The 14,915-nt window shown below is 28.8% G+C and overlaps 1 protein-coding gene across 1 annotated transcript in view; it reads right to left on the bottom strand.

Annotated features, from left to right (window-relative positions):
- LOC135961857 (gastrula zinc finger protein XlCGF7.1) overlaps window positions 1–13,136 on the bottom strand; it is a 175,550-nt gene extending 162,414 nt beyond the window's left edge. The window contains exon 1 of the mRNA XM_065513484.1: window positions 13,126–13,136. The gene's annotated coding sequence lies outside the window, so the exon portion shown is untranslated. The remainder of the gene's footprint in view (window positions 1–13,125) is intronic.
- Window positions 13,137–14,915: the final 1,779 nt, after the last annotated feature.

Below are 14,915 nucleotides of genomic sequence, written 5' to 3'. Positions count from 1 at the left end.
AGTTAAAATTTATATAAAGTGACAGTTAAGCAAGTAGTCAATGTATCGCTTATAGTCAGTAATTTTCACTAATGTCTGATCACTTGGCTAACTCCAATTGATATATTTTGGCTCATTTGACACGTATGTGCCCTTTGTAGTGCATAGAGAAATCAATTGGTTACTTTATACATCCCAGGTAAGCGAGAGCGAAGTCAGTTGTCACTTAAGTGTCTCTCAGTAATCTAGAGTGTAGTCACTTTAAACGTTTATTTATTACTGCATTTTATTTTATCCACCAGAAGTAATCTATTGGAGAGATGTCGAAGGAAGGATTGTTTACAAGCAAACTATTATTGGACTGTATATCGAGCCCTTAGCGCCAAATTATCGTAAGCGACAAAACACAAATTTTACAGGAGAAGGTTTTTCGATTATTTTGAAATTTATACATAAAATTAAAAATGTTATAATGCGATATAATATAATTTCGTTCATGCTATTTGTCTATTTTTCAAAAATATTTATAACTTTTGACAATTAAAAATTCATCTAATACTTTATTGAAAAATATGACAAAAAATTTTTTTATTGAATTTTTGCATAGATACAAATTTTTCGAATCGAAATAAAACTGTTATTTATCAATATTTTTCAATGAAATTCCACAGTTATGTAATATTTACTCTTTAAAATGGAATAATAAAAACGAATTTTGAAATTTATTATCAGCAATCCCGCAATTACCAAAAAAATTATGAAAAATCCAAAAAATGGAAATTTTTAGTTTTTTGGCTATAATATCCATACCAGGGTCGGAGTTATCGGAATCCTTTACAAAATAATTAAAAGCATATTGGGCCATCTAAAATCGGTTACCATATTTTGATATCGAACATGCGATTTGAGAATTTATGCCCTAAATTTTAATTTTACATAAAAAATAGGTGTTTTTTGAATGGACCTGGTCCCTCGGTAAGAAACATTTTTAATTTTTTTCAATTAAAATATTTTATGAAAACTTAGCTTTCAGAAAGTATAAATTCCTTACATCCTTTTAGAAATTTTTTGCGATAACTTAAAAAGAAAAAAAACTTCTTTTTTCCCAAAAAATTTGCGAAAAATCGGCTTTTTAAAATTTTTTAAATTAAAATGCATATAACTTTGGACGTAGTCATTATTTTTAAACAGTTGTTTTTCTATTTGATACATACATATGTTGTTATTCTAATGAAGGAAAACTGGAGAAAATCGGAATCAAAAAACTGGAGTAGGTTTGGTAAAAATGTTGAAAATTTAATTTTCAAATGCAAATATCTCCTAAGCTATAAGAGATAATTGATAGCTATGACTAGAGATAATTGATAGCTACGACTTTTTTTGAAATAGGAACACAAACGAAGAAATAGGATCGTATTAAAAATGTAACATACCCGAGTTGTACCACTTTGAGGAGCCTTGGTCGCGACCCTGGTGGGCCCATGAGGTCCACGTTCAGGACTTAAACTCGACAACCTTTGGCATGTGAAATTTCATTCAAACCAATCTACCCATTTAGAAGTTACAGATTTATTTCCCTCTTTTTTTCTATAGCACTATGTGTCCCTTACGATAAAATTCGTTTACTGTAAAATGTAAACATTGACTTACGATAAAATCTTACCCCCTATAATTGTGACGATATTAACAATTTTGATATTCTGTGAACGGTAAAACATCAGTCGGTCCATAACATTTTAATTTTAGCAATAAAAAAAAATTTGGAAAATGTCGCTTACGATAATTTGGCGCTAAATGCTCGATATGTTAAACCAACTAGTTATATAGTAAGCAAGGTAACTGACTCTATGTAACCGGTATGCGAATTGAATGCGTTGACTACTTTGGACCAGCTATCGGACAGTATAATGTTTTCGAAATAGTTTAAACTATTTTTTTTTGGATTTTATTTTTAATTGTTTTAAAAAAAATTTTTCTAATTTTTTTTTTTAAATTTTAAAATTTTAAAATCTTTTTTTTTTTTGTAAAAAGAATTTACGACCAAACAATTTTTCAACAACTTTGTAAAATCTATCATTTGATATCCACATTGTCTATATTAATGACTTAGTAATCCAGATACAGATAAAAAATCGAGCTTGTCCCGGTTTTTTCCTTATGTCTCAGTCATTTGTGGGCCGTTTTTGTCGATTTTAAATAGCAAGAGATCCGTAAGAATTCCCGATATATTGATGTATGAGTCATATACATATGGGCAATTCCACGAGAATCGCTACCACGACTGAAAACACAAAAACCCTTCAAACTTTTTTTCAAGATGATTTGAATAGAAGAAAATAATAAAATGTTACTATGTGAAAGTATTTAATAGTTTAAAATGATTATATTTAATTTTTTGATGTTTTAGGTACATATGTTTTAGGCTAAAATTGCAACGAAAACTAGGCTCCCAATTGTAGTATGAAATGAATTTGACTCTGATTGTTTTTTTGCTATTGTTTATTGAAACCGAATGTATATTTTCTATTCACTATTTTAGTTTTTATATACATATGCATATTTACAGAATATATATTGTTTTATTATTAGAGAAAAATCTGTCACGTACGGTATGTCACGTACGATATTAAATTTTATTTATTATAAAATCATCCAAAGATTGTTTTTATTTAAATATGACGGATTGTAAAGGAAAAATATTTCGTTTAGTGTAAGAAATTAAAAGAAAACATAACGCATCTCACGATTCGAATATTTTCGCATATTTCTAAATATTCCTCAAAATAAGTTCCGTTTTATGTCACGTGCGATATACCCTTAATTCGCTCTATATTTTGGACAACAATATTTCGAAAGAACTTTTTATTATTTTAAAATATAGTACCCTCTGAATGAAACATAAAGACCAAATTATTTTTCAAATACTCTTATTTTTACAAAATCTATTCTACTCTATAAGCGTACAAATGCCACGTACGATGATATGGAATTGCCCATATGTAAGTTATTTGGGGGCTACGGAAAGTTGATTTCAACATACAGACGGACAGACAGATAGACGGACAGACGGACATGGCTTCGATGTCAATAACGATCCATAAGATACGTTGTGGGGTCACAAATGAAAAATGTAGAAATTACAAACGGAATGACAAACTTATATAGATATACCCTAGCCGCTATGGTGAATGGTATAAAAAATCACGATATGGTGTTGGACAATCGGAGATTTTTTTTTAAACAAACACAAACTGCGAAGCGATTAGCTTGTCTTCAGATACACCCAGAGTCACTGAATCGAAACCGCAACTGGGTTCGCCTGATTATGAAAGCCATAGGAATCTCACATGACTCAGTGGTTTCAATTTTGAATAACAAATTCGGTATGACAAGGATTTCCGCAAGATGACTGTGTTGTTTCACAATTGGGTCCACCCGATTCATAGAAAAAATCCATGAATTAGGCTACGAATTGCTCTTTCATCCGCTCTTTTCTCCGAATTTAGTGACTATTTCTTGTTTTCAAACCTGAATAAATGTCTTTAACTTCATCAATGAAATCATCTCACAAACAATAACTATTTTGATGACCTCCACAAATCTTAATTTTTGAAAGGAATAAGAAAAGGATACTATAACTGATTTTTTGTCAAGAAACCGTGTTACAAACGGACTTTTTGACTCACCCTCGTACCTAAAGTATATTAATAACAAAGAGTATATCGTCACCTTAAATGCAAACGGACGTAACTAAACTTTTATTTTTTTATAGGAGAAGTAAAAAACGTTATACTACAGTCAATAATAATAAAGTCAAACGTCCGTTTGAATTTCTTTAATAAAGTTGTCATAGTTAGATAAAAAGAACCATAATCAAACAAAATCTCGATTTTGAATTTTTGTGTAGTTACATCCATTTGCATTTAAGCTAACTATATGCATAAGTATATGATTAAAATCATTAATACATATTTAATTCAAATTGTATTTTGGTGAAAAAAGGAAATTAAAGATTTATTATAATTTTAAACGAATGCCTGAGAGATAAGGAGACATAAAAAAGAGTTAAAATTTAACTTGTTATGCTATGTACTGCGGAAATTACCTACAGCATGAACAGACTTGTGTGGCAGAATGACAGCTGTAAAATAACCAGGCACCTTAGGCTGTAAATATTATTTTAAAATGACAAAAAATTTTTAACTTTATATGTTTCTGTTTTGAAGTTTTAAATCAAATTTAAAGAAGAGATACTAAAAAGGTAATTTACACAGAATGATGTTACTTTTACCATTGACTAAAGCTAATATACATGTTTTATTTTTCCAGACAATGAAAGTAAAAAGAAACAAACATTTACCCTAATGGCTTTTCTTAGAAGTAGGAAAAAATATTGTTTCAAAATAAAAGCCTGAATAAAATGAAATGTTTATATAAATAACAGGGAGTCTAGACGTGTTAAATTTGTGTCTTGATAAATGTCAAATTCTTATCAAGATAGCACATTGTCAAGTACAGACACTGTATTACAGATTTCAATTATTGACTGTTATTTCAGCGTTAGAAATATTTTTTTCTTTTTGTTGGATGTTTACGAATGGAAAATTGATATTTTCGGATTTGTAATTTCCGCTATTAATAAAATATATGCTAAATATAATGTGTTCAACAAAGTATTGGATATTTGACTTTAAACCCTTTCCCGTCCAGAAATATTTGACTGAAAACTGCTTAAAAGCGTTCAATATGGTGCACAGTGGTTTAAAAATGTTTAATTTTGGATATAATTCGGTATCTCGGAAACTATTGGAGATATTGTTATGAAATTCCACATGATTATAGCTGAGGTGTTTTCGAGTTGAGTTAAAGTGGATCAGCTTCCTAGGTAATATGGGGCCATGTGCGTGACCCCACAAATTTGGTCGCCTAGGACATTTTATTCACAAATCAAATATAAATTTGCTTTAAGAAGATCTATAAAAAATATGTTTAGGTTATCTCTTTTAGTTGTGGAGATATTTAGGTTTATTTTTTTTATTTTGCTCGATCTTTTTTTTTGGTTTTGTAGATATGGCGGCCCTACGGAGGGTCGAAATTTTATTTTAAAATATCAGCTATATTTGCGATAAAATTCTAAATAAAATAAGAAATCCTGTTAACAGTTATCGCATCTCTATAAAAAGATACACGAATCCAAAGTTGAAAATTGTAAAATGGGCCGTATTTTTCCCAAAAAGGTCCATATATTTTTTCTTTTGTAGAAACAAATAAAATATTCTTCTGGACTATATACAATTTTTATATGATCCAGAAACAGAACTTAATGGAAAAACGTGTAAAATATAATGTGGCTCAGTTAAGCGGACATAGTACCAAACTTGACCAATTTAAAAAAAACAAGTAAGAGTGCTATATTCGGCTGTGCCGAATCTTATATACCCTTCACCAAATTATACTTCAAAATTTTAAATATTTTTAGGTAAACAAAATTTAGTTTTTTTTTCAGTTTTTTAATTTTTTGGAAAAAAAAAATTTTCGATTGTTATTTTAATTTTTTTTTTTTTAAATTTAAAATTTTTTTTTTTTAAATTTTAAAATTTTTTTTTTTTAAAATTTTTTTTTTTTTTTAAATTTTAAAATTTTTTTTTTTGTTTTTTAAATTTTTTTTTTTTAAAAAAAAAAATTCGGGTTAAAAATTTTTTCCCGATTTTGACCCATTGTGGGTCCAACTTACTATGGTCTTATATACGTCGTTGCAAATGTCTTTGAAATATCTATTATTAGATATCCATATTGTCTATATTAATGTCTTAGTAATCCAGATATAGGTAAAAAAAATAGGTAAAAAATCGAGGTTGTCTTGGTTTTTTACTCATATCTCAGCCATTTGTGGACCGATTTTGCTGATTTTAAATAGCAAAATTCTCGAAAGCATGTCTGACAGAATTATTGAAGATTTGGATCCCGAAGATATCTTGGGTCTTCAGAAAACTGATTTCAACAGACAGACAGACAGACAGACAGACAGACGGACAGACAGACAGACAGACAGACAGACAGACAGACAGACGGACATGGCTTAATCGACTCCGCTATCTATAAGGATCCAGAATATATATACTTTATAGGGTCGGAAATGAAAAATGTAGAAATTACAAACGGAATGACAAACTTATATATACCCTTCTCACGAAGCTGAAGGGTATAAAAATTGGGTTTGATTTAAAAATTTCAAAAATTCAAAGCACCGATCTTTGAAAAAGCTCCACATTTATATAACCCTAAATGTTATATAAATACTTATGAAGTCTTGTTTACTATCACACGCTAAATAAGGTCACAATAGACACTCTATTAAAAAAACTCAGTTTTTGGAAAGCATTTTCCTCGTCTTAGGAATTTTGGTATTTGAAAATAAAAAATTTCAAAAATTATAATGCTATTATTAATTATTAATTCATTAATTTTGTTATGATATTTGGAACCGTTACAATTTTACATTAATTCAAATTTTATATATTTTTTTCATGGAAAATCATCATATTATATTTTTTTTAGTTTTTAGGGTAAATGACGTCCAAAAAATTTATAAAATTATTTAATTTTACTAGAGTTTTAATCTTGAAGTCATAAGGTTTTCAACAATACCAAATACTTATATCAAAAACCTTTATTTACTCTTCAGAAGACCCACAAAATTTGCCGCCTTTGAAAAATGTTAACGTTTCATCATATATTGCATGCAAACAATTTTAAAATCAAATCCATATTTTTTAGAATTTTGGAAAAACAAAACTCTTTCTTCGATCATTGCCTGAAGTAGAGTACATGTTTATATCGATTTAATATTAATGATAAGTAATAGTTATAGTTCAATATTACTAATTTATTCCGTCCTTATGAAATTCTTATACGATCTAGCTATATCCGTCCATCTGACCGTCTATCTGTCTGTTAGGGCAGGTCTACAGCAAAGGACTAAGGGGATTAAATTTTCCTCAATTATTCTCTGTTGCTCAGAAATGTTTGGTATTGAAAATAGCTCAATAAAAAATAAACGTTATCCAATAAATAAAAAATTCAGATTATTTCAGTTTCAAGCCGAAGTGTTTAATTTATCTTATTGGTTTCCCATCAATTCTGCCCCTAAGTTCTATTCCTTTTTAACAAAGTATTTTAATTTATAGTCTTGTTTTAAAAAACCCTTAAATATAAAAAAACTTTACAAAGAACATCATGTAGACATCTTCAATGAAAAAGTACCGCCAAAGATTATAAAAAAACACAAGATTTGAAAAAGTTAAAATTAAACATACATAAATTACAAACATAAAAGGATCAATGTTAAAAGCGTGCTACTAAATATGAAAGGATTCGTAAGTAACAAAAACAATTTCTAAATGGATATTAACCATTTTTTTGGAGAAAAAAAAAAAAAAGAAAACTGAACCTTTACTAATCAATATTTTGTATAGAAAAACTAAATGGAATATTAATATGTAGATATTCTATAAATTTTTGTGCCTCATTTTACTTTTTCATTAACATTAATTTAATATTAAAAACACGTTATTGTCCTCAGAATTATGAATGTGTTTTAAAGAGGCTTAATAAGAAAACACAACTAAAAACAGAAAGGAATATTTTAATGAAAAACAAATTGATAGATTTGTGACCATAATTACTAATACAAATTTCTAAATTAGTTAGTTATTATAGACAAAAAAGATAAAATGAATTTTCAATATTAGAAATTAAAAAGAAAAACCTAATGAAGCAAATTAAAAACAGTAAAGTTTTCTAGCAAAACAAAATGATTCATTGTATAGGCCTGCAATAACCACTTACATAATTGAAATCAAGTAAGGAAAAACCGTCAGTCAAGACCGACCATATAATACCCCACACTCTAATAAATTATCATATAAATTTACTCCATTTATAGTAGGTAACTTTTCTCCTATTATAATTATGGTAAAAATACATGTTGTGTGTAAATTCAAATACGTAAGCACATTGTATGTAAAACAAATAAACAAAAAGTCTGTAAATTTACCTATTTATGTGTCTAAAAAATGTTTAGAAACATACCGATTTCATGTAAATTAAATTTTCTATGTCTAAAAAAACATTTTTAATATGTAAAGTTACAATTAAACTGCTTTAAACTACATGTAATATATGTATATATGTATACATTACAAATGTTTTATATTAAACAAATCTTATGGTTCCAATTTCCATTCAAAATATATAAAAACGAGACATTTGTTTCAATTGATTAGATGCAAGAATGTTTTATTAAAAATTTAGAAAATTCTTTCTAGGATATTCGCATTCGGCAACTACTTATATGTATATATACAGATGTTTAAAATATAAATTTAGTGGCTTCTTGAAGAGACGTGATCCATATTCTATTAACATTGAAATTTAATTTGAGTAGTATTCCATAACTACATATGTATGTTATCAGAGATCTTCGGCAGCATGTTTGTTCTTCTTATATCAATCGAGCTGTAAAGATAGTTATACTCTATTTCTGGCATACCAACACCGGTGGTAGGTAATATTTCCAATGTTTATGCACGATTCCCTTCGGAACAAATCGGTAATGTTATTGATTTCCATGCGGCCAATTTACAAAAACTCACAGATCTTGACAAATTCTTCCTGATTCTTCAAATCCGCCGATGCTATTGAAAAACTGGTGCAACGATATATAAATTGTATTAAAGGGCGCATGAAGGCTGATCTAGATGAAATATATGTATTCCTTTATATTGTTTACTGAAATATTTATATAATTTTTTTTTATTAATTTGTCTCTGTTTTTCATATATTTTGTATAATAAATTTTATTGTATCGGTTTTTTGATGTTTTATTATGTAGAAACAAAATTTTTGACAATTAATATATTACTCGTTTTAAGTAAGTACGATTACACACTTTTTGTGTAAAACTTTCATTTACATACAATATATGTAATTTTAAAGTTAAAATGCCTATTATATTATAAACATGTTTAAAATTATTCAAATTACTATACTTTGTATGTACTTTTGCAGATAAAAGTATGCAACACATTTCGATAAACATATTGTGCTTAAATTTCCGCATTTTCTGTAATTTTACACGAAAACTTACTCGCTTTATGGTAGTAATTTTACATGCATTTTTTAGAGTGCACACTGAGTAAATGAGTATATTACACTGTGCTAGTTGAAATAACTGTCAAGCGGGGCACCCAGTGGGTTAATCTAATTCAGTACCGTTTTTATAGGTTAGCTCGTATTTTCGAGATATATCGTTATTTCGAAAATGGAGGAGGTTGCCCAAGATATATTCGCGTAACACAAAAACGGTTTAGTTTACTGAATAAACTGGAAAAAAACGAAATTCCGCATCAAAATTATCTTTAATTAAGGCTTTACATTTTTTTAATCTTCGCAGTCATTTTAGAAATATATTTTTTTTTGAAAAATTTCGAAATTTTTGATTTTTAAAACGGCATTAAAAATTGAAAAATGCATATACGCTCTTTATTTTTAAATTCAAATGCATATAACTTTCGAGTAAGTCACGATTTGTAATTAGTTCTTTTTTTTGTTTGACATATACATTTGTAGATAGTCTAATAAAAGAATAAAGGAGCAAATCGGGAAATATTTGGACCCGCTGTTATCAAAACACTGGAGTATGGTGGGTAAAAATATTGATAATTTAATTTTCAAATGCGATTATCTCCTAAGCTATAAGAGATAGTTGATAGCCACGAGGAGATAGTGCTCGATGAGGAGATTCTATATGTGTAAGTTTATTGAAATAGGAACACAAACGAAGCAATAGTATCATTTTAAAAATTGATCATACCAGAGTCCTACTCTGGGGACCCCTGGTTGCATCTCTGGTGAACTCATGCGGTCAAAATTCAAACCTTAAAATCGACAACATTTCTACTTTGCACATGTCAAATTTCATTCAAATCGCACTAAGGGTTTAGATTTATTTCCCTCTTTTTTTCTATACCACTGTGCACTGCACGATGTAGCTAATTACAACGAGTTATGTATTTTAATAAAATATTAGGGGATATTTGTATTATTTTTTGTGAATAAAATAAAAAGTTGTGGACAAATTTTAAATATTTAAAGCTTGTTTTATTTTTTTTTCCAAAAAAAAAATTTATATTTCTAAAACGACTACGAAGATTATAAACATGTTAAGCTTTACTTGAAGGTAATTTTAAAGAGCCACTTGATAAGCAGCGCTAGAAAATTTGAGTTCATCAGGGACAACAATTCAAAATTTAAATTTTAATCCTAAGCATATGTCACATATAGTGTGGACAAGTTAGATACTCTTGCACAAAGCCCCTACTTTGACACTCTTGAGAATTTGTTCGTTTTTTTTAAAAGAAAAGTTGCTAAACGCCAACCAGAGAATATTACAGCACTTAAACTGCAATAATATTATGACCTCGACAAGTTATTATATTCCATAAAAAAATGCACGATCTAGAAGGCCAATTTACAGGTATATTTCTCTAAATAAAGTTATCACCAAATTTTGTTTTCAACAAATCGATGACTGCAGTCACCGTAAGACACGTAGCCCCATCCAGTTGAAACCACAAATCGCCCATATTTTCAAACCACAAATCATTGATCATGGTGCGGTAACGAACTCTAGCTCCGCACTGTGGTTCCAAATCAAAATCTAGGTGGACAAAATTATAAAATTCGGAATTTGGAAAAACGAAGTTTTTTCGGAAGCTGACAATCTGCTCTCTTCCAACACAAATGGGTTTTTCAATTGGACATTTCGTTTTCTCGACAGAAGCGCCTGAAGTTCAAAAAATTTTGAATCATATTTTGGTTAATTTTTTTTAATATTTTACTGCTTTACTAAATTACATATATCTCAATTGCTTTACCATATAGAAATTCATACTTCAAAACATGGAAAAACATTGATATACGCTTTTATTAAGTGTATATCTTAAATTCATGGGCCTCTCCATTTTCCTGTTATAGTCATTTAAACTTGGGTCTCAAATATACTGATATTTTTTTTCTAAGAATATTATATAGCTTGCCAAAAAAAAAATCGTCGAAGCCCGTCCAATGACTATATACATCATTTAAACAAACTTCTGGCGAATGTCTTTGTAAAACTATTGTAACCGCCAGCACCCGCCGAAATACTTTTTTTTAAATTTTTACGGAATGGAATTTTTAGAAACATTTTTTTTTTAATTATATTATATTAAAATATAGTAAATACAGATCTTTTTAAAAATTTAGTTTCAGAAACACATGAAAATGTATTTTTTTAAATTTTTTTTATTAATGATTTTTATATATCTAGCCCTACTGTGACTTGAAAAAAAGTTTATATTGATGTTTTAAACGATTTTATTTTTGGAATCGGAGACACCAATTCTATATAAAACATGTCAGAAAGTATACTCGGTCAAGCCCGACCATATAATGCCCTACACTAAGTAAAAGAGCAAAAACATTTTTCTTTTAAAATTTCAATAATTTATATTTTTGAGTGATTTTCGGATGTGGGCCTTATATGGGGGCTATGACCAATTATGGATAGATCACCATGAAATTAGGTCGTGTGATTTATGTCAATATGAAAGTTTACTATGTTGAATTTTGTGAGTATACCAAGATTTTTAAGCGATTTATGTACGTTAAAGTGATATTCGGAAGCGGGTCTATATGGGAGCTATGACTAATTATGGACCGATCATAACAAAATTTGGTGACATGAATTTCGTGTATATAAAACTTATTTGGAGCGCTATTTGTGGAGATACATTTATAAATTAAACATTTATAACCGATAAAGTCCAATTTCTGAAGGACATTTGTATGGGGGCTAGGTGAAATAATGAACCGATTTTAGCCAGTTTCAATAAGTTTGGTCCTTGGGCCGAAAAAATAATATGTACCAAATTTTATCAAAATACCTTCAAAATTGCGTCCTGTACTCTGCGCACAAGGTTTACATGGACAGCCAGCCAGCCAACCAGATGGACGGACATCGTTTAATTGACTCAGAAAGTGATTCTAAGTCGATCGGTATACTTTAAGGTGGGTGTTAGATTAATATTGTTGGGCGTTACAAACATCTGCACAAAGAGCGTCAAATAATTTTGTCCACCTAGATTTTGATTTGGAATCACAGTACTCCGGCTTCATTTCTGAAGAAATTATGTCTGATGTCAGAGTGTAAACTGCACCAAAAGGTAAATTTTTCTGCATGAAATGGAGATTATAGGGTCTGTTGTGATTCGTATCACTCCATATGGGGCAATTTTAATTATTTACAAATTCTTTAATCCAAAATTGGGTTTCCAACTGCTCTCGTGGCTTTAATACACGCTCTAGCAGGATTTTATTCGAAATATCTACGTAAAATCTTTCACGTACTGGATGAATGTTAATGTTATTCCATAATTTAGAGAGTATGTGGCACGAAATCTATAGCTTGCTCAGATGGATGATTATGTGATTTTCAAAGTAAGATTGGATACTTTGGTAGCGATGTTCAAACGTCAATGTATTTATGATGATTTACCGGAGTATACTCATCATAAATGTCAAAAAGTGAGCGCAGTATAACAGTTCGCTTGACATTTAACCCTTTTATAAACGATGGTCATAAGAACTTCCCTCCAATGACATCATCATATTAAAGTAATGAGGTAAAATTTTATTGTATAAAGTTCCAAAAATTTAGAATTTTAACTTGATAATGAACATTTTTGCAACAGGAGTTGAGTTGGGTAATGTCAGATTTAAACACAGTTCGAGCTAACTAATCCATTAACCTATTATGGGGATAAGATGAGGAAAAATAATTATATTTTACATTATTGTGTTGAATATTGTATATTTTTCCAAAATTTATTACAAAATTTAATTATTTAAAGAATAATAGAAGCCTAACAAATTGAAATTTGTTTTAATATGTCTTCATTGTTATTTGCTTCTTTCTATTTTTCCTATTAATTTCAACATTTTGTTGGCTCACATACATTTTTATATATTTTTCCTATATAAAAATATATGAATATTTTGTAATTTTATTAAAACTTTTTTAAGAAATTTTAATGATATTGGGTTTCTGTTTTCCTATATTTTGTTTTCATAAACAACCAACGAGCATAATATTTGATGACTTATGTTTATGATTTGAAATCCCTTAAGTTATTTTGTGTTAAAACTGATTTTCTTTCCCTTATAAGTATCACATTAAAAGCAGAAAATATTTGTAGGAAAATATAGAGAAAAATATTTTTATAAAAATACACACATTTATTTATATGAGGTAATAGTAGATATGTATATTCAATAGGGTAGTTCTCTATGTAATTTATACAATTTTAGCAGTACGATACGGTATAATGTTGCATTCAATATAAACTAACACTTAAAATTTCATTGAAATCGTGTTAATACGTGACAAATGTTCGGGTTCGGTTACGGAGTTCGGCATTTTTAGTTTAGTGGGTTTGTTCGTAAACAAAATTTCCGCATATGTAGTGAGACCAATCCAATATAGTACTCCATTAAATCCAGCTGATTGCATCATCGTACCTTATTTCTTAAAAAATTAAGCTGGAGAGTAACACTGGTCAATGAATATCGTTACTGCAGCATGATCAATGACTTCTTGTTTGAAAATATGGATGACAGTGACACAAGCAAGATGAGGTTTTAACAGGATTGCAACAATCGATTTATTGGAATCAAAAATTGGGGATAATTTGATTTTGAGAAATGGACCTGTTAATTGGCCTCCAGGGTCGTGCGATTTGACACCTCTCAATTATTTCCTGTAGGACCACATGACTCCTTGGGTGCCAACATTGTTATTGTAATCTTACAAATAAAAGAGTGTTTGAAATAAAATTTACTTTTTTGTGCTCTTTTTGAAATTTAAATATTTATCGGGTTTAAAAAAAAACAAATCTCAAAGTACAACATTTTAAAATTTTGATAGCTAATTTTGAAATAAAATTCAGTGTTTGGTTTGGAAGCTCAAAAGGTTTTATACCAATAAGTCCAATGTAAGGGCCATCCTAATACATATTTACTTGCAAGAATACTTAAATACATGTGGACACATTTTATGATTAGTTCTAGAGTTGGGTGTTCATCATGCTAGAATGATTTTAACACAACAAATTAGAAATATCCATGCAAAAATATATTTCTGATATACATAACTACATACTTAAATATAGAACTTTATAAGAAAGAGAATATATGGGCATGAACGCAATTTTTTTTAAATTTGAATACATTTTTTCATTAGTTTTTGTATAACACATCAACTTACTGAAGTATGTAATAGTGTTAAAAAATTATTACTGCGTTTGCGAAGGATCTGCATCAGCAAAATATAAAAATATCTGGTTTTTCGATTACAAAACTTCGTTAAAATAATTTAAATAAATTTGTTGTACTCTATTACTTCAGTAAGTTGTCACAACTCATTCACAGTGTTTTATATATTGTATGAATATTAGATAATTTTTGATAAAAAAAAATCGGTGGAACTAAAGTTGAAAATTTTACAAAACTTTCAGGGGCCCCTATGTCAATACAGTTACGAAATTGCATTACCAATTTGAATTTAACAGTCTGTAACGGCAGCTTGAAACATTCATCAAGTTTATGAACATTAACATTGTTTATAAGTATGACAACATTAACTGTGAAGCAGCTTTAAAAGCTCTAATTGATCATTGTGGAAAAAAGAACATTCTAGATTATTCCGTTTTTCCGTTAGATAATTCATGAAACTACTTGCAGATGGCAATGTGTATATTTCTAAGTAGTCAGTATATAATAGGCGCTGTTGGAGTTAACATAAACTGTATTACCGTGAGTTTTGTAAATTATAAATT

The sequence above is a fragment of the Calliphora vicina genome, chromosome 5 (genome assembly GCF_958450345.1).
Source record: "Calliphora vicina chromosome 5, idCalVici1.1, whole genome shotgun sequence".
Taxonomy (NCBI): domain Eukaryota; kingdom Metazoa; phylum Arthropoda; class Insecta; order Diptera; family Calliphoridae; genus Calliphora; species Calliphora vicina.
The sequence above is the reverse complement of the archived record's forward strand: the minus strand, read 5'-3'. Positions and strand labels throughout refer to the sequence as shown.